The 18,719-nt window shown below is 45.0% G+C and overlaps 1 protein-coding gene across 18 annotated transcripts in view; it reads right to left on the bottom strand.

The window, feature by feature from the left end:
• Positions 1-12,647, bottom strand: part of Ppp6r3 (protein phosphatase 6 regulatory subunit 3) — a 112,876-nt gene extending 100,229 nt beyond the window's left edge. For 17 of the 18 annotated variants that reach the window (XM_040750457.1, XM_040750463.1, XM_040750472.1 and 14 more), the window contains exon 1: positions 12,513-12,647. The gene's annotated coding sequence lies outside the window, so the exon portion shown is untranslated. The remainder of the gene's footprint in view (positions 1-12,512) is intronic. The other variant, XM_040750439.1, reaches the window with a different exon arrangement.
• Positions 12,648-18,719: the final 6,072 nt, after the last annotated feature.

The raw sequence follows: 18,719 nt of genomic DNA, 5'->3' as shown, positions 1-18,719 counted from the left end.
AAGTATCAGGATTCAAGTTCAAATACCCAGCAAATGCCTATTATCCCACAGCTAGAAAAGTTAAGGATTGCCAGGCCAGTTAGTACAGCCACAGATTCAGTGGAAAGACTGTCTCACAATATAAGGTGGGGAAGCAATTAAGGAAGACATCCAAAGGCAACCTTTGGAGTTATTTTTAAGACTTCTGAAATGTAGCTCACCAAACTGGTAAGTATGCAATGGTCTGACAATTCTAAGAGCCAGCAAGGACCATTCAAGAAGTTTGCATTACCTCCTAAAATTGAAGCTGGACATGTTCCAACAGCCTCAGCTCTCCAAAGACACACTTTTATAATTTTGTCAAAACTGTTGACAGCAGCTTTCTCTTACTGGAAACAATCCTATTTTCCAACAACAGGACAAAGAATAAAATACAACACATTCAATTGGAAACATAACATAGGCAAAGTGGAATGAACTACAGCTGTGTGCATGACTGTGGACACCCCTTATTTGCTCGTGTGTTCCTCAGCTCTAACGGCAACAATCACCCTGCCTCTGCAGTCCATAACCCCTGTTAAAGTTTGGAATCACTGTACGGTCAACTCTCAATGCAGACACACCCCCACATAAGACACTATGTGGCTAACCTGTTCATATTCCAACTTCATCCTTTCACCTCCTTTTCACACTACCCACCAACTCATTCTCACTTAGAAAGGGACAGTAAAGGAAATATCCACATGCTTTCATTGCCCATCCCACCCCCCATTCCACTCTACCCTCTCCCACCGAGGAGTAAGGAAGGCCAGTGCTAGTGTCTGCCCAAGACTTGGAGAATGCGATGGGCCTACAGAGTGCTGACTCCATTGCTTTACCAAACTGTTCCTCTTGCACAGTAGCACTTCCTCAGGCACACTGTGGTTGTCTGATTGGGAATGGGCCCCCCAAAGGCTTGTATTTGAATTATGTGGTCCCCAGTTGGCAGAACTGTTTGGGGAGAAGTAGGTGTGGTTTTGGAGGAGTCATCACTGGCAGTGGGTTTGAAGGTTTCACCATTTATAGTATGTTTCCTGTGTGTGGATCTGGACATGAGCTCTCAGTTACTGCTAGTGCTATGCCTGCCTGCCTGCAGTCATGTACCCCAGCAAGATGGTGATTAACTCCCATCCCAGAAACTGGAAACCCAAAAAAATTCTTTCCTTCTATAAGTTGCCTTAGTCATGTTTTATCACATCAATAAAAAAGTTAGCTAATACACACACTAAAGAACCTAAGGCACACCAATGCCCTAATTTACACATTTCAGTAACAATCCTTTAGGTATCCACACTTTGTACTACAGACAAATCCTCAAGGCAGAGCACTGTCTACTCTCCATGTCTACTCTCCACTGTCTACATCCATGTTTCTCACACTTCCTTGTGGGAACTGCTCAGCAAGATCACTCATGACTTCTATGCCACCAAAGCCAGGAGGTATCTTAAGCTTTCATCACAATTAACCTTAAAAGCCACAGCATCCAAGAAGGTTCTCACCAGCCTTCACAACACTTTCCCTTGCCTTCAGTCACCACCCTTGCCTGGTTCCTCCTTCCATCAGTGTACTTGCTCAACAGGCCCCCAAATGCCATCTAAACACAGAGGACTCACTCTGATGTGAAGCCCAGCTCTTTCTCTCTTCTAAACTCTAAATGCTGTGTGCTCTCTAAACGTGTCCTGACTGAACAAGCCCAAATCCACCTCCTGTTGTGGCCTTTACAAGCTGTTTCTGAAGTCTTCCTCTTCCTGCAGCAAACAAAAGTCCCTATTGTCATCCTTTACCTCTTACATGCATATCCAGCTGGTCAGCAAACCTCACCTGCTCTCACTCCAAGAAGGATCCAGATTCCAAGCACCTCTTAATACCACTCCTGGTCCCCTTTAGCCCAAGCTGCCATGACTGCTTTGCTGGATCACTGCCACAGCCTTCTAAAGCATCTCCTGCCAGCTGCACATGGATAGCTATTCTTAGCTGCAGTAGGACCTTTCAAAAACCAGACCATGTTATACCACTGACTCAAAACAGACCTATTGCTGGGTGTTAGTGGCATAAGCCTTTAATGCCAGCACTCTGGAAGCAGAGGCAGGCAGATTTCTGTGAGTTCAAGGCTAGCCTGGTCTACAGAGGTTTCAGGACAGCCTCCAAAACAATACAGAGAAGAAGCCCTGTCTCAAAAAAACAAAATACAAACAAACAAACAAAAAACCCAGACCTATTTTACCACTCACCCTACGGCTCTTCTCTTCCAACACAACAGGCATATCCTACTTCATAGCACCTCATGCAAGTTGGACTCTCTACCTACATATAATGATGTCCCCACATACCCATGGTCTTTTGCCTTGACCTTTCACCCTCTAGGCAGAGCCCTTCTCAGGTAGGCCTAATCTGAACACTGTCTTTCAGTGCAAAAACAACCCACCCCTTTCCTCTTCTGATGGCTCCTATCAGTATCCAGAAGGCTACTATACCATTTACTGTCTGAAACTGCCTTCCTGACACTAAAATTGTGCACTGCATGAGGACAGGAACACAGTTCTGCTCTGCTCATTACTAAGAAAGTAAGTACTCAAGCATTTGGAAAACAGAATAGACATTGAGAATATTAAAAGAGAGATGTCACAGAATAAAGATTCAATTTATACAATTTAAAGACATGCAAAAATTAAGTCACATTGTTTAAGGAGATTCATAGATTCTAACATAGAAGTAAAGGAGTAAAGTGCCTTGAAGAGGTCAGAGAGAAAAAGATGGTCAGACAGGTCACACAGGACCAAAGGCAGTGCCAATACTTTCTGAAACTAGCTAGTGCCAGTATAACTTTCAGTTCTATTTTTTCTTATTTGTACCATCAGGATACGCACTCTCTGAATGAACTCATTAGACTTAAAATAAAAACTAGATGTGAATGGGTACTGCAGGCTACAGCACACAAGTAAATCTAGCCCACTTATTTTCAAAGCTAAACTCCGAAGGCACACTACCACCTTCACCAGTCACATTTTGACTGAGGCTGTTTTCACACACAATAGCTGAGGAGCTGCAGAGACTAAAGTTAACTTGCCAACTGACCCTTTATAGAAAATATTTACCTATATCAACAGAACTATTAAATCATAATGTAAATTTGTGAAAAAATGAGTATATAGGAGCTAGAGAGATGGCTCAAAGGTTAAGAGCACTGACTGCTCTTCCAGAGGTCTTGAGTTCAATTCCCAGCAACCACATGGTGGCTCACAATCATCTATAATGAGATTTGGTGCCCTCTTCTGGCATGTAGGAATACATGGAGGCAGAATGTTGTACACATAATATTTAAGAAAAAAGTTAAGAAAAAAATGAGTATAAAAACCAAAGTCTGCATCATCTCCCAACATGGACCAATCCTTCAAGGCACATGTGCTTATCCACACCATGCTGAAAAGCATATAGCTCAGCCAGGTGGTGATAGCTCATGCCCCTAATCCCAGCACTCAAGAGGCACGGCAGATCTCTGTGAGTCTGAGGCCAGCCTGGTCTACAAAGGAGTTCCAGGACAGCCAGAGCTACACAGAGAAACCCTGTCTTAGAAAAGAAAAAAGAAAAAGAAAAACATACAGACCTGTATTTATATAGTTTTAGCAGCCAGTAAGAAAGAGATTTTCTTTCTTTTTTTGAGACAGGGTTTCTCTGTGTAGTTTCAGAGCCTGTCCTGGAACTAGCTCTTTGTAGACCAGGTTGGTCTTGAACTCATAAAGATCCACCTACCTCTGCTGGGATTAAAGGTGTGTGCCACCCATCACTGCCCAGCAAAAAAGATTTTCAATTTATTTTTTTACTTGTGTGTGCCAGTATATGGTTTATGCATATAAGTATAATGCCTACAGAGATCAGAAGCAGGTGTCACAATCTCCTGGAATGGGGAGTTGCAGGTGAGCTGTCTGCTTACAGGTGCTGGAAATGGAATTCCAGTCCTCTGGAAAAACAGTACACACCCTTGACTATGAGCCATCCCTCCAGCCCCAAAAGAGATTTTACAGATAAATGTTTTAGACATCATACTTCAAAAGCCAGGTGGTGGTGGTGCACACCTTTAATCCCAGGACTTGGGAGGCAGAGGCAGGCAACTCTCTGAGCTCGAGGCCAGCTTAGTATACAGACAAGAAAAACCCTGGACGGGGGAGAAGAGAAATGATACTTCAAACACTCAAATTTATGCTCTCTACTTTAGCTAGAGAAAGGATATTACATATATATGCATGTTTATCTATATGTAAAATAAACATGTAATATAATCATAGTTCAAAGGGGAAAAAACTTACAAATAAATACTCCAAAATTTCCATCAACAAAAATCCCCACCTTCAGAACTTCTGCAGAGTCTCTGGTAGACAAGAGCACACATGTTCCCTTAGGGCTCACGCTGGCCTCAATGAGCTGCTTATGTACACAGCTCTACTGTCAGAAAGGAGAAGAGTGACCAGAATGACAAGTATGATTATACTCAGGCACTGTACTGAAGTCAACACTATTCAGTCACAGGTAGGAGACTAAAGTGTAGAAAGACCAGTACTAGATTCACAGTTGGAAAACTGCACATGGCAGAACTCAACGTTTGTGCACTCTTAACCACAATATATTCTGAACTGAGGACAAATATCAAGCCCTGCATGAGAAGTCAAGTATTGTAACACACGGCAGGTGCCAAAAGCTTAGGTGCTGAACCCACCTGAAAGTTACATCAACCAGAAAGGCCTATAACTCAGCTACTTAAGAGGCTAAGGCAAGAGTCTTACAAGTTTGAGGCCAGCATGAGCTTCACAGCAAGATCCTGCCTAAATAAATAAAAAGTATTTTAGTCCAGAATATGTTATCTTCAAGAAAACATCAAAGTACTGCTTGGCCAAGACCATTAAGCAAAGCATCAGCTAGCTGTAAGGCATAACTAATCAAAAGTCTCCAGTGGGGCAAATTCAGTTCTACCAAGCTCATGATGTACAGATGTCCCAGTTAGGGATAAAAGTACAGGCCTCTACATGCTTAACCAATTGCCCTCTTAATCACCATTTCAACTAGTATCCATGTCAGCCTCTTGAGTTCTCAAAACCTGAAATAAACTGATCACTGTTCCAGTAAAGGGGAAAAGACTTTCTTAAAAACCAACCAAAGGTGCTTGCTTTGGTAGCACATATACCAAAACTGGAACAATACAGTAATCATTCTGGCTCCTTAGAAGCATTCCCTATTTCCAGACTATGGCTCTAAATCCTGAGGCCATCAGAGTCAGTAAAAGTTGAGGAAGAGGAAAGAGAGGAAGGTAATTCAGGAGCACGTGGCCCAAGTCCTGCAAGAGAATGATTTTGGAGTTACTTGGCCTTTGCAAAACCAGTGCCCCAGGTAGATGAAGCTGAGACCTGGGTCATAAAGGACTTGACTACAGTCTTGGTGAAAGAGAAGCTAAAAATGTTGAGAAAGAATTACCAGAGCTCTTAGAGCTGACAAAAGACCAGAAAGTCAAGTTGACAGAAGTGAAGGATACATTAGAGTCATTGTAACAGTTGTGGAGAAAGAGATCATTTCATCTTGGAAAAGGAAGCTGATAGCTGATGACTAAGTAGAATCTATACTTGAATTACTGCTCCAACATTAGTTTTTATTTGACTTTGAAAGCCAGGAGTCCCTGCAAGTGAACATAGAAAGACTTGTTACAGGAGGGGAGGGAGCTGGAATTGACATATGAAACAAGATTGTTTCTAACCTAAATATATATATGTATGTGTGTGTGTGTGTGTGTGTGTGTGTGTGTGTGTGTATATATATATATATATAATTGAAAAAGAAAGAAAGACTTGTTACCTACAGAAATCTGATCAACAATCTATCAGTTGTGGATCAAACTGACACTTGCGGAAACTTTCCTCTGAAATCTGTCACTACTCACAGTCAAGGAAGTTGTTGTAAACAAAGAACTGAATCCAAAAGCAAAAATAACCAAAACCTTGCCAAAGTCTGTTTCATAGACTTCTGCTGCTGCTGTTAATCTGATTATCCTGATTCTGATGAAGCTGCACTAATAAGTAAATGAAAGGCAAAAAAATTGAGAAAAATGCAAACCTACCAGATTGCTAAAAATAGGGGACTACACCTAGGAGAAATGAAAATGGACAAAAATCTCAGAGTAAATAGGGAAAAGTTAAGAGGCAAAATTCAAAGACTATCTGGCATTTGTGCTGGAGTTAAAAAGTATATCAAGCTTAAGTAAAGCTGTTCCTTTGACTAGTTTTGGGCAATTACTTTAGATCAATGAAAGTATTTTAAACTTTGAGGCCAACATGATCTACAGTATGTGTTCCAGAACAGCCAAAGTTTCACAGAGAAACCCAGTTTCCCCCATCACTCCCAAAAAAGTATTTTAAACATCAACAAAAAAAGCCTAACCAAAGTTTAAAACACAAAAACTTCATATTAATTGTATTTCTTTGTTGTGTAGGGGAGACACAACCACAGTGCCAAGGCATGTGTCTGGAGATAAGAGGACAACTTTGCTGAGTTGTCCTTCCACTATGTGAGTCCTGAAGAGTAAACTCAGGGTGAGGCTTGTCAGCAAGTGCTTTCACCACTGAGCCAACTAACAGGACCCCTCCCTCCGTGAGGTATCAGTCTAGGTCCCCACACTTCCAACACCACCCATTACAAGGACCATGCTCAAGGTGTTTAGCAAGAACCTACAGGGATTTGGCAAACTGAGGCAGAAGCCCTTAACTTTATCTCAACTTAAAGGCTAATAATCTGGGCCACAGCACAAGACCCTGTTTGGGGGGGGGGGGGTGCGGCAATAATAGAGACAGAAAAGACAGAAGGGGAAAAAACAACATACAGAATCTAGGGGAAGACTTGATGAGTCTAGAAGCAGGGAGTGGAGTGTTTCAAGCACTAAGTATCCATCTTGTTATCACACAGTTGCTTCGCCAGCATGGAAGGACCAGCAATCTTTTTTAAACCACCCAAATCAAAGAGACCCATTAAAGTAACAACTTTGAGAAACAAAAATTTCTTGGTAGAAATGGGGACTCAAACCTAGGACCAAGATCATGCTAGGCAAAAAGTCCTTTTTAAATATTCATTCACTTTATGTGTATATATGCCTGAATACATGTATGTTTGTGTACTACATGTGTGCAGGGGCCTGTAGAGGTCAAAAGATCCCCAACTTGAGTTAAAGGTAGTTGTGAGTGCTAGGAAACGAACCCAGGTCCTCTGCAAAAGCAGCCAGTGCTCTAAACTACTGAGCCACTCCCCAATCCCCAATTTAAGAAGGTCTTGGTAAATTGCCCAGGCAGGCTTTGAACTTGCTATCTTCCTACCTCAACCTCCCAAGTAGCTAGGTTACAAACCTATACCATCAGGTCACTTGTTTGCTTGTTTGCAAGACTTCCCGCAGCCTCAGCTATCCAAAATTCAAACAAATAAGTCAGTCATCAATAGCATTCCTTTTCTCTGAGGCTCTACTTAGACCTGGGTTTATTAGTTCCCAACACATAGTTGCTCACATATGTCTGTAACTGTAGTTCTAAGGCATCCAATGGCCTCTAGAGGCATAGCAAGCACATGGTACATATAAATACATGCAGGGAAACATTTATGCATAAAATAAAATTAACCCAAAAATTATTTAGGAAGATTCAAAGTAGATGGAGTTGGGCATGGTGGTTCACGACTATAATCTTAGCACTTGGAAGGCAGAAACAGGAGGATGGCAAGTTCAATGCTAGCCTAGGCTACACAGCAAGACCCTGTTTCTAAATAAAGAGGGGGCGGTAACAGATGATGGGAACAGTACAATGGTTGCTACTGATGTGGGGTAGGGTAACTGCAGTCCTCAGCACAACCGTAGGGTGAGGTTCAGGACAGAAGTCAGAAAGTATCTCCATGACTCCTGTCTTATAATGTATGCAGACAGTACCATTTAGTGCTGATTTTATAGTTTTCCTAACACACCTCAATTTAACCACTCACATCATACCAATTTTAAGTACAGGCAAGGACCTCTTTCCAATCTCTCCTACCATACCACATCTCTCCAGGAAGACAGACATTCTTCTACCTGCATCAGAGTTCAGGACACAGACAACTCCTTTCCAATTGAGCATGGGCACTAAAAGCAGAGCACACCATATGCTCCCTCCACTCTACCTTCAAACTGATCCAACTCCCTGGGGAAAGGTTATCGTTTTAAAAAAAAAGGTGGGGGGGTGGGGGAGTTGAGATCTAAAAACCGACAGTTGATCAATAAGATGATGGCAAAAGATTTAAAAAAAAATAATAAAACGCAGAATGGTATGTTATTTGGCACTGGGGCAAAACCTAACTTGCTAAGTTTCAAGCTCAATATGACAATGTATTTTCATGAGGTAAAGGGGGAAAGTTTCAAAGTTCAATTTGTAAAATATATTATTTTAAGGCTTAATCTTCAGGCTTCTGACATGATACACACCTTGTCTTCCTGCCACTAAATAACCTCCAAGGCAGGATCCAGGTACTGCAGACACAGCTCCCAGCCCACGAAGGTCCTGGAACTTAGCCCTTGAAAACAGTGTAAGTTCCAAAAGCCAGTGACACTCCAGTGCAGTCTAGAAAGGCTTATAAAAGTACATTCTTGAGCTGCAAGATGGCTCAATGGTTAAGGTGCTTGCTGAAAGCCTGATGGCCTGAGTTTGATCCTTGGGACCCACATGGTAGAAGGAAAGAACTGACTAGCATAAGCTGTCCTCTGGCACCTGTATGTGTGCTGCAGTACATGTGCTCCTACAATTACACACGAGAGCTCACACACATAACAAAATTTTTAAAATAATCAGTCTCACACCGGCAGTGGTGGTGCACTGTCTTTAATCCCAGTACCTGGGAAGCAGAGGCAGGCAGATCGCTGTGAATTTGAGCCAGCCTGGTCTAAAGAGCCAGTTCCAGGACAGCCACAGCTACACAGAGAAACTCTGTCTTGAAAAAAAAAAAAAAAAATCAAACAGTAAGAAATGACAGTCTCAATTCTACCACAAATTTCCAGTGGTGAAGTCCAATATCCATGGTTTTAAAATATCACAAATGATTGTTATGTATGTTAGTCTATCAAGATGTCAGCACCACTGATATTTAGAGCTGGATAGTGGGGGCGGGGGAAGGGGGACACACATGAGGCTTAACAGTAGCTTTGACCTCTACCCTCTACTGCACACTAGAGGTGCAATAAGTCAAAAGGAATGCTCCTAAGAGGACAAATAGTTGAAAGACCCTCACCTAGAGCCAATTTTGTAAAGCACTTGCCTAAAATAAGTGAAGCCGTAGGTTCAATCCCCAGTACCATAAGCAACAAGAAAAAAGAAAAAGGAAAAAAATCAGTAAACTGATTATTTTTCTTTTTCAAGGAGGGAGGGCTGTTTCATTGTTTCATTGAGATAGGGTCTCATTATATAGCCCAGGACAACGGCCTTGAGCTCCAGCTCTTCTTGCCTCCCAACTGCTGGATTACAGGTATGTGCTACCATGTCTGGCTTTATTAATATTCATCACTTTTGAGGTACTTTGGATAGATGCCAAAGCCTCATGCATCTTAGGCAAGTGCCTTACAGAGCTAGACTCTCAGCTCCAAAGCAATCTTTGAGGCAAAGATATATGTTTCAATTAACCTGATTTCACCATTCTAGCATCTATCTATAAAGAAAGGAAAGTCAACTGACATCTTGAGAAAGAACATACAAAGCAGTTGAAAGTCAAGAGGCCTGGTTAGTATTTTGAAACACATTCTAAGAAAAACAGCTCCTCAGCCTCCATTGCAGCTCAGATCTTAAGGCACAGGACCCAGGCCAGACTCCCTGCCATCTTCATAAAGTAAATTCAGTGATGAGTTTTAGCTGAACAGACAGCTGGAAGGCCTTCCTTATAATTTGCTCTTCTGAAGTATAGTAAAATGCAGAAATATAGGTCAACATACAGTAGTAACATCTGATATTTCTTATCTAAACTACCAACCTCAAGGTTCCAATTGATCATAGAGGCAAACTGAGTATCAACCCTGGCAAAAACTGTTCTAAGGAAGACATGCTTGTTTGTAACAGCCCATTTTTTTAGAGGAAACTGACAAAGATTCATCTTAAAGCAGCTAAGCAAACCCCAACAAGAAGTACAGACTATTCTTAAGTTAGTGAAAACTAGCAAGCTTGTTTATGTGGTTTATAGCTGGTTGTTTTTTGATTAAATGTAGTTGGGGAGGGAATCCATATACTATACGCAAAAGCTTAAGTATTTTAAAACAATCAGTATACTCAAGTCTACTTAAGATGGAGTTTATCAAAACTCTCTTCCTCACTGCATAAGCCAATCCAAGTCACAAGCAACTACCACCAAGAAGACAAGCCTATTTTCAAGTACCATGGAGAAGGCACAGGACAGAGAGTAAAAGGCTGATGTCAGCTACTGCCCAAGCTACATACTGAGCACACCTTATCCAAAGTGGTTGGGACTACAATTACAGTTTTGGATTTTGGAGTGCTGGAACAAACTTAACCAGTTTTGAATCCCTAAACAAACTGCTACACTGAAAGTTTGATGCTGAAAAGCCATAAGGTTTCATAGTGTTTAAATGCTAGGTATGTGTAACCTGCACCTTTACTGAAGCTCTCAAGACTACAGTCTTTCAATGGCAGTAACAAGCAAGAGAAACCCAAGAAATCACCAAATGATTAATTTGGGGAAACCACACAGAAGCAGTACCTAAAAGCAGAAGAATGGTGCTGTTTAAGCTACAGGAAGAGTTTTATTGACAAAACACTCTCAAGTGTCATGACTTGTTGCTCCAGAACATGGAGGTAATTTAGTGAATTTTCAACCTCACTTCCAGTTTTTTTTTCCAGCCCACCTGATCCTTAACTTAAACATATGGCTTTCTTATTTGTACCTAAACATTTTAATTTTAAACTAGGTGTGGCGATACATACCTCTACTCACAGTGTTTGTGAGATAGACGCAGAAGATCACAGATTCAAGACCATCCTTATCTGAGTAGAAAGGTCAAGAATATTTTAAGCTACAGGACACCGTATCATCTCAAACGATTAATAATGAGTCAGGTATAGTGGTGCATGATTTTAATGCCATGAGGCAGAAGCTCTCAACAAGTAGTGAGACCCTGCCTCAAAAATAAATAAAATAAAAAGATCTGGTTGAATTTGGTAATATGGTCACTACTGAACTGATTCTATGTGCCAAGCATGGGTCTAGGTGCTTTGGGTTAACTTATTTACATATACACTGTTAGCTACAGGTCTAACATGTACATTTGTTTGGACAAACCTATGGAACAGATAAGTAATTTGCCCAAGGTCACAGGGCTAGAAAGTGGCAAAGCAAGATTTAATTTTCAAATGACCCAAAAGAAAGTTCAACCACCACTGATAGAGGGATGTTGCACCTTGCTACTTCAAGGCACATTTCAGCGGTAGGAAATCTGAAGTCACTTTCCCACTGGCTGTTTCATCTGCAACATGACCTTGAGGACAAAAACCAAAGTAAACTTCACTTAAGAAAGTGAAACAGTATCCATATTAACAAAGTGCTCTGATGGAAGGAAACCCGTGTAAGTGCCCTCCTCCCTGTCCCACAAAGCAAAACATAAACAAAGCTCTGACCCAACCTAAATAGACTACATCAGGTAGGGGGAAATGACAGTAGGTCGTGCCTTAAAGAAGTCCCGGCTTGGAGCTAATCAGAGTACTCACTCTGTCCCACCTACAACTTCAAGTCCAACTTCTAAGAGCACCGAGACTGAGAAAAAAAAAAACCCTCCAAGTTAACAGTGAATCGAGCTTCTTTAACAGGGAGGTACTTGGAGCTACAAAGATAAGCCCTCACCCCAACTCCAAAACACCAAGGAGTCTCGAGTGCCCCGGTCTTGCGTTTAAGAGAACCTTATGGCAAAGTCTGAGGATTCACCGCGACGGCCCCGGGAGACTCGGAACTGGTTTTTGTGTATTCCGAAGACTCTGCGACTAATGCCCAGAAACCCATAAAACTTGTTCCTCGGAGGACAAGAGTGCAACAAAGGCCTTCGCGAAGGTCTCCCGACGAGTTGACAAGCTCCGGGAGATCCCGAGAAGTCGTGGGAAGGCCCTGGCGCGGAAGCAGGGGGAGCTCGTTCCGGACCCCTGACTTGGCTGCGCTCCTCGCCTCGCCCGGGCTCCCGCCGAGGCAAACCCGGAGAGTCTCCTCGGCGTCCAAAGTTCGTCGCCGGCTCGGCCGGCTGCCAACGCGCGGCCAGGCTGACAGGAGCCGGCGACTCGGTCCGGGCCAGGACTGGACGCCGCCTCCCGGGCCGCCAGAGCAGCCGATTCCGGGGGGGAGGGGAGAGGGGCCGGGACGCTCCCTCCCCACGCCGCCCGGACCCGACCACCGCCCCCCTCGGTCGACCGCCCCCCGCGCGGCCCGCGCACCCCGCGCCGGCGCCCCCGCCCCCGAGTTACCTGGAGGCGCCCACGACCCGCAGCTAGTCACGCTCAGGCGGGAAATGGGCTCACCGACACCATCAGCGAAGCGCCCAAAATGGCGGACGTATCAAGCAGGCCTTGAGTTACCCCCGCCCTCCCTCCGGACGCGTCGCAGCCAATCACGGAAAAGACTCCGCCCCCTTCCGGAAGATAATTGGCCTGCCTATCCCGCCCCCCACAACCTATTGGACCTCCCAGCGGCTCCCTCGCCTCTACTCCTATTGGCTCTCGCCTCTTGTCAGTCAAATGCGAGAGGCGCATTCTTTTTTCCCATGGTCTTGAAGGATCCGGAACCTCTAGGACCCCGATATCTGAGAAACAAGTCAGAAATTGGGAGAAGCTTGGGCTGAGTCCTTCTACGCCGTAGCAACAGCAGTGCCTCGTATGACGGACGCTTCGGAACACCAATCCGCGTATTCAATGCGTTTTAAAACAAATGAGCCAAACCAATCCCTGCTGAGTAGCTTTAGATGCGAGGGAACCAATGGGGTAGCACAACAGGGAGTGGGGCAACGGCTGCGGGGGAAACCGGTGATGACGTGAGTCACAACAAGACCTGTGGTGGAAGTCGCTTGCGGCTGGGGAATTAGCTCAAATGGTAGAGCGCTCGCTTAGCATGTGAGAGGTAGCGGGATCGATGCCCGCATTCTCCACTTCGCAATTTTATTTAAAAAAAAGATGACCTGTTGAGCCTGGCGGTGGTGCACGCCTTTAATCCTAGCAATCGGGACGCAGAGGCAGGTGAATCTCTGTGAGTTCGAGGCCAGCACTGGTCTACAGAGCTATTTCCAGGACAGTCTCCAAAATATTACAGAGAACCCTGTCTTGAAAAACCGAAAAAAAAAAAAGACCTATTTAAATTAATCACTATAGACTAAAAGGATGACTCTAAAAATGGAGCCAAAGTCTACGACTCCCAAAAGCATAATAGACTATTAGGAGGGGCTGGGTCATGCCTTTTGTCAAGATAAGGATTTACATATGAAATTTCTTCCAAATGCCAGTGACCTACCAACTGTACCATACTTTTGTCCCGCCCCAAAGTTGAAGCCTTGAACCTCAGGATCCCCACTTGCAAGCCTCTACTTCCCCCTGTTAATCCAGGTTGTCAGTTCTCATGGGGAGAACTGGGCTGAGCACAGCATTCATTCCTCTATACCAACTGACTGAATGTGCTGGGACCTGCAGACTGAACCTGCTGCCTTGACTTCCCTGCCATAATGGCCTGTACCCTGGAACTGTAAGACAAAAATGAACCTTTCTCCCTAAAATTGCTTTTTTCAGAATATTGTATCACAGCAAGGTACCAAGTGCACCCCTTGTGCCCCCATGAATAACATGCCCTGTTCAGAGTGGACAGGACAGAAGTTCAGGGGTACTGCAGCTGGTCAGTAAGGTTTCCCACTCTTGAAAGCCTTTTGTGAAACAGGCCTTCCCTGCCATTTGACCAAGATGATCAAACTGAGGGATAGACTTTCCTGAGAAGGTAGTATGTTGTAAGACCGGACAGATCTCCAGATCCCTAGGGTGTTGGTGGCAGGGAGAGACAGGGTTTCACAGAGACCCCAGGTTGGGACTTTGGAGCTTCAAAGGCAGGACTGGCCAAGGTAACATGGGAGACTGGGTAGCAGAGGTGGCTGAGTCACACAGGCCTGGAGTGACAGTGTTCTCTCCCAGTAGTAACCACGGTGGTTCTGACTTGTTCAGGGATTCACTGGAACTCAGGAACTCAGAGCACATAGTGTGTCTCCTGAGTATCTTCTCTAGGCTAGCTCTACGCATCCATCCCTTGGGAAGAGTAAGAGAGCCTACTCCTGGACTGGAAGAGACAGGACCTGCCTTCTTGGGCTCAGGGCCTTTCCCAGGTTCAGAATTTCTGAACCTCCATCCCTGACCTTTACACAGGGCCCAACTGGCCTGAGCTATCCACCTCACTCACTCTGGCTCTGACTTCCACTACCAGGGTAGCAAGAGAGGGTTGTACAGTTACACAAACCCCCCTGGCCTCCAGTCTACATTTCAGGACAGCTATGGCTGGAAGCAGACCCCAGAAAGAGTTTATTGCTAGTAGGTCCACAACAGCATTATAACCCCCATTCTACACACTTTAGCTAACTATGGTCCAGAGATCCTTTAGATACCAGAGGCCACATAAGGGTCAGGTGACCTTGACTAGGTGATCTAGCCTCTCTGAGTCTCCAATTCTCAGAAGTACAAGTGATAGTATCTATCAGCCTGTGTCACACCCATCACTCCAGGCAGTTATGGAGTCATCAAACGTTAACTCTAGATCAGAGGCTGGAAGTCTTGCCTGAAGCCACACAACTAGTAACAAGCATTGTTAAAACTGAAACCTATTGATAAAGAGTTAAGGAAAGAGGCAGAAAGTTCAAGGCAGCTATCTGTGCTTGCTCACTGACCAAACCAACCTCCTGCACCATCTGGGTGAGCCAGCCAGTGGCCTGCCAAACCAGCATCCCTTCCTTCATTTGTACTGAAAGCACCTACTGGCATCTGCTTTTGCATCCCTTTCTCCCAGACTCGGGTGAGTTCCAGGGACATGCGTATTACAACTAAGAGTTAACCTACCACCTCTCCCAGAGAAAGGGAGTTAGCTCATAGGTTGTCAGATGGAGTGCACTCATTCCTAACCTAGCCAAACACATTGAAGTCAGGGAAGGCTTCCTGGGGAAGGAGGCAGCCGGTCCTGAAGCCCACCTGCCAGCCCTGTGGAGCCACGGGCAGGCCTGAAGCAGGGAAAGACTTGCAAGCTTGTCTTATGACATGGATTGAGCTCTGCATCTGAAAATTTGCAGTTTTGATGGATCTCCTTTTCCTGTCCCCCTCCCCTCCCATCCCTCATCCCACTCTCCTCACCCCACTTCCTACTGGAGTTTAATGGCTCACTTTGCAGTCCATTTTGAAGAACACACATGCAAGTTTTTTCTTAAAGTGTGATCAGTAGAAAGCAGAGTGGAATGAACAAGTAGTCTGCACTCCTTAAACTTTAGAAGCAAACACAGAGATGCCTGGTTTTAATTCATTGAGATAATAATTTAAAAGCAAACAGTTCACAAAAGACATTTTAACATAGCTGTCATATACTGCAATGAAAAGAGAAGCTCTGCCTCTTTAAATTAAAACAACTTTACATTGGTTTAGTTCAAGCAGAACAAAGACACCCCAATGTCTTTCTTTTTGTTCTCTCACCTTTCACTCTGTTGACACAGCCCTGGGGATGAAATGGGACCATTACTGTCCTGGCAGAGGACAAGGTCCTGAAGGACCTGGGCTGAGGTCCAGGAGTCTTTTGTCCAGGCTGTTGCTGGGTCAGGTCAAGATATCCTGAGGTTCAAGAGGGGGAACCTGCCGGGCGTTGGTGGCGCACGCCTTTAATCCCAGCACTCGGGAGGCAGAGGCAGGCGGATCTCTGTGAGTTCGAGGCCAGCCTGGTCTACAGAGCGAGTTCCAGGACAGCCTCCAAAGCCACAGAGAAACCCTGTCTCGAAAAACCAAAAAAAAAAAAAAAAAAAAGAGGGGTGAGCCAGAGTCTCCTAGGGGACCTGAGTGGTCACTCAAGTAGCCTGGAAGTTCAAATCCTTTTCCCTCCTGTGTTACAGTGTGAGGGCTGCAGAGAAGCAGGGCTTCCCTAAAAGGATGGCTGATAGTTGCCAAATCAATAAAAAGAAGACCCTCTGAGCATACCGACCCCTCTGTGGCCTCCAGGCTTCTGGGAAAGGAAGAGAAGGAGACATTTAGGTGGAGAGAGACTGTGGTTTAGGATAGACAATAGACCACCGCAAGAAGCCAGTGAGGGACTTTAAGGCTGAGACTCCAGCCCCTGTCTTTTGAGAGGCATAAGCTGATTGGAACTTGAGCCCACCAAAGTGCCCAAGACCTGGTCACACAGACCCTGCTTAGCCGATCAAGATGGACACTGCCTCTGCTTAGGTGGCTCAGGCTATAGACACAGGACAGACCACACACTATAGACACTCTCAGGGAGGAGGGATACTGTGAACAGAAGGTCTGCTAAAGTAGGGGCCATTACCAATAGGAAACTCCTAAGGGCTCAGGGAGGTGTGTGAAAGATTAAGAGAGGTGGCTGTCACCAAAAAGGGGACCAGTTGAACAGGGAGGGTAGAAGATGACAGGTGGATAGAAACAAGCCTTGGTTTCCTCAACATCAAAAGGGGAACACCTGGTTAGGCTGCTACAAAGTAGCCAGGTGGATGTCACCCCTTGTTTATACTACCACAGCTCAAACACAAACTCCTTCAAAACACCCTCTCATCTCAGTGTGAAGATGCTCCCCAGGGGTAGCACAGTATCAGCACAGTCTTCCTCGTAGTTTTGAAAAGCCTCTAATCTTTGGATGGTGAGCATTGGATGGAGTGCCTATAGCTGTTTTTCTTAAAACATCCTTTCTTGGAGGAAGCTCTGAAGATGTAAGGACAGGAAAACTACAAAGTTCAGAAGTAAACAAAACTCACAAGCCTCAGGAAGCTCCTGAAACTTAACAGGATTCACAAGACCTCTTCCAAAGTTTTATACAAACTTAATAGCTGGGGTGAGGAGGCTCTCCAACCAGCAGCTGCCTGCGTGTGGACCTCCAGGAATGCAGTATTAGTGAGTTGTGGCTCATACTGAGGTGGCTTCTCAGTAATATGGTTGCTTTTGAGTAACCCGCACTCCTGTAAGTAACCCTAGTAACCTCACTGGTTCACTAAGTGAGACAGGTGATATTGTTTCTTTGGTCCCTACCAATGCCTTATCTGGGGGTAAAGAAATGATATTCATGTCCTCCCAGGAAAATTCAATGAATAGGGAGGATCCTGGCCACCTGATCAGAGGCTCCCAGTAGCAAATGATTTAAAAATCCATGACTGCATCAGCCTGACCCTGCCTTGGTACCTAGCAGGTGATGAATTGGGCTGGCTCCTGGCTTCCGCTAGCTGGCCACACACAACAGGAAAAAGACCAGAGAAGAGACCTCTGAGCACCAGTCAACATCCTTAGCCATGCAATAACCCTATTGAGGGAACGGATTCCCTAACCACGTAACAGCTCTATATGCAGACAGTATTGCCCACAATACTAGGGGAAGAAAAGGACTGCAGAAGGTGACTTGACCCTTTCCCTGCTCAAACAGGCTGCCAAGGCCAGGAGCCCAAGTTCTTCCTTTCCTACCCCTTGCCTGATCCTGGACTATATGCATGGATGGCAGAGGGAAACCAAGGATGCTTACTGTTCACCACCCCCAATGCAGGCATTGTCTCAAAGTCAGCTCAGTCAAAGAGAGACTAGGCTGGGAATTGAGCTTCAATGAGTGCTTTGGATAGCCCAACAGAAAGGCCAGCAATGGGGGGGGGTTGGGCACCACAAACAACTTGGTGGCAGGAGATCTGGCCTTTGGGCATAGGAGCTCAGGTACCCTTCTGGCTCTGCCAGTCTTTGCAATAAACTTAGGCTTTATTAGATCATAGCCTCTATTCTACTAATGGCCTGCCATGGGCCATCTACTCTGGCATTGCTGCACAGAACCTTTAAGAGGCCCACCAATAACAGTAATCAACAAAATCCATTCCCAAATGCCCTTGTCTACAGAGGACCCGGAGATAAGCCTCTGTCATCAGGCCAAGCTCTCAGTGGTGGAACCAGAAAGTCAGTCTGTCTTTGTCACAACCATGTTGGCCATCAGCCTGGGGAACTCCTGATCAGGGGAGCAACTCTGGTATGTTCCAGTGAAACTGGGTGCCTGCAGTTCCCTAGACCCCTCTCCTGTGAGCCTCCCCTCCCTTGGTCACTTTTACCCTTCTCTATACTTCCAGCCCCCTTGGAGTAGGTCAAGGGTTCAATTTCAGGACTCCGTTGGGAGGCCAGAGACATCTAGATTTCCTCTTTCAGTTCGTAGGTGTTGCCACACTGAATACTGAGTATGGTCAGTCTTGGACCTCTCTCCAACACCACAATTGAGGTCAAGCTTGAAGTTGATGTGACAGGACATTGCCTATCCCCTTTGACCTTCAGGACACTTCGAGTGTTACCCACTGTCCTTATATTCCATGCCACAACTTGCTTCATCACCTGTCACAGATAGGAGACCCCTCTCCAGGACAGGGACTAGGCCTCTCTCTGTTCTTCAGCATCACCTACATGAACATGTAGACAGACCTCAGGTTC

This window comes from Mesocricetus auratus, unplaced genomic scaffold (genome assembly GCF_017639785.1).
Source record: "Mesocricetus auratus isolate SY011 unplaced genomic scaffold, BCM_Maur_2.0 Super-Scaffold_4256, whole genome shotgun sequence".
Taxonomy (NCBI): domain Eukaryota; kingdom Metazoa; phylum Chordata; class Mammalia; order Rodentia; family Cricetidae; genus Mesocricetus; species Mesocricetus auratus.
The sequence above is the reverse complement of the archived record's forward strand: the minus strand, read 5'-3'. Positions and strand labels throughout refer to the sequence as shown.